Genomic DNA, 2,438 nt, shown 5'->3' with positions numbered 1-2,438 from the left:
GCGAGCGGCCCGTCGAATTTCCTTCCTTCCTTCTTGTTGTTCTCCTTTCGGCATCGGGTTAGACGCTCGTCCGGCGCGTCAGCGAACGTGCGCGGACGCGTGTCCTGCCGTTTGCGCATTTGCAAAAAGTTTTCAAATATTTCGTAAGAGTCGGAGGGATGGAGGGCAGACTAGGAAGTTGCCACGCGCGTGGTGAGCGTAAATATCGAACATGTTAAATCTTCAAGATTGTCATTCCGAAATAGTTGGCAAAGCTCCTGAAGCCCAAGCGAACAGGTCAGCGAGGGGTGTGCGGTTGACGGGCCGCGAGTGCGCGGCAAATGATTGACACCTCGTCGGTCACGCCTTCTGTCTCTGACTGGTTGTTCTTCTTCAGGTGCAGTGGCTTCTTTATTTTAATTTAAAAGAAAAACAAACAAACAAAAAAAAAAAGGCAAACTCCACTTTAAATATATCAATTAATTACATACATTTATTTTAGGCGGCACGGTGGCCGACTGGTTAGAGCGTCAGCCTCGCAGTTCTGAGTTCCCGGGTTCAATCCCCGGCCCCGCCTGTGTGGGGTTTGCATGTTCTCCCCGTGCCTGCGTGGGTTTTCTCCGGGCACTCCGGTTTCCTCCCGCATCCCAAAAACATGCATTCATTGGAGACTCGAAATTGCCCGTAGGTGTGACTGTGAGTGCGAATGGTTGTTTGTTTGTGTGTGCCCTGCGATTGGCTGGCAACCAGTTCAGGGCGTACCCCGCCTCCTGCCCGATGACAGCTGGGATAGGCTCCGGCACGCCCGCGACCCGCGTGAGGAGAAGCGCGACAGAAAATGGATGGATGGATGGACATTTATTTTATTAGATTAGATATGAAATATGTCATTGTTTTAATGAAACAATACATTCTCCTCATAATTAGATGTATTATAATTAACAAACCAATTAATAAAATGAATTAAAAAGTATATGTGCAGGTGTTTCCCCTCTGTTTTTATTTAACTTTTTATCATAAACCAATTAACCAATGACTTGATGAGATAAATGAAGCAATTCTTGTTAAAAATGCAAGAAACATTGTAGGATAATGTCAACAGTCGGCGTGGCAGATTTTCAAAACGTGCGCCCGTTCGCCCAATGGTCGTGTTTATCGGCTTATTCGAGAACGCACGATCTCCTCCCGCTTACGTTCCCGGGAAGTGCCGAATGTGCGCAGATGAATCGACGTCGGGGGGTCAACTGCACTGAAAACCCCGTTACGTCCCCGTTTATCGCTCATTTTCATTAGCCCGTCTATGGCTTTTCACATTTCATGTTAGCATGAAGCGAGCGGGCGTTCATTCGAGGAAATGTATTGGAAAATGTTTTTTGCTCACCTGCATGCGACATGGCCCTTCTGTCCATTTTGAAGATGAAACAAATGCGACGTGGCAACCGTTTCCATTCCCAAAACATTGGCCGTGTGCCGATTTCGTGCGCCGTGACATCACTGTTCAATTCGTTTACTCAAGCTTCCATTTCCAATTAAAATCCAACTAAAAAAGGCAACAAAGCGGTGAAATTAACAAGATTGACGATCGGTTCCAATAAGCCGCTTAAAAGTATCCACATCCCACGGTGGGAATGTTGTCTCGCTGCCTGCAGTGCATATCAAAAGTCAACACACCCCAGGTGGAATGAGACCAAAAGAAATCATTTCAGTGACCGGACGGCCCTCAAAATTGATGACAAGATGAGAAGAAAACTGCTGAGGAAGGCAAACAGCAACTTTGAAGGAGCCGCATCATCACCAAAAGAACAGCAAGCGGAAGTGAAGCCAGCTGCTGGCGGCATCATGAACCGGTTGTTTTTCATCAGCCTAAGCCAAGCCGGAGGGAATTACCAACAGTTCCAAGTCCGAGTTACTAGCTCGCCCAAAACCTTCTGGCTTCTGCGAGAAAGCAAAACATGTCAAGAAAAGCCTACTTGAACACCTGAACTTTCTTTAAGGTTAATCAGAGGCGCTTTAAATGGCAGCAGGTCCCATTTCACATCCATTTGAATGTGATCGGTTCATTCCGAACAGTCTCATCCCCAGTTGCAAGAACAAGGGTGTGTCGACTTTTTGTATGTACACGCCTACCTGCCTTTTACCGACGTGATCTAGCTACTACCTGCCTGGCGAGTCATGCGAACAAAACAGCTGTGTCTCATCTGCATGCTTTTATTTACAATTTTTTTTTTTTTTGGGCTCAAAAGTTAAATGGAGCAGTGAGTGAGCAAGTGAGTCAGACGGCATCACCGCTGACGAGCTCCGGCCGTCGTCGCGGCTAAAATTGGGAAACGGGAAGCGGGCGATCGTGCACCCAGCGGCCACAACATTAGGGACGCCTGCCCGGGTCACGCCCGCTCTCTCCCGCCGCAAAAAATAACAACATTAAAATACAGCGGCGTAGTAGGCACCACTGTGGATCG

Source organism: Phyllopteryx taeniolatus, chromosome 18, assembly GCF_024500385.1.
Source record: "Phyllopteryx taeniolatus isolate TA_2022b chromosome 18, UOR_Ptae_1.2, whole genome shotgun sequence".
Classification (NCBI taxonomy): Eukaryota; Metazoa; Chordata; class Actinopteri; order Syngnathiformes; family Syngnathidae; genus Phyllopteryx; species Phyllopteryx taeniolatus.
The sequence above is the reverse complement of the archived record's forward strand: the minus strand, read 5'-3'. Positions refer to the sequence as shown.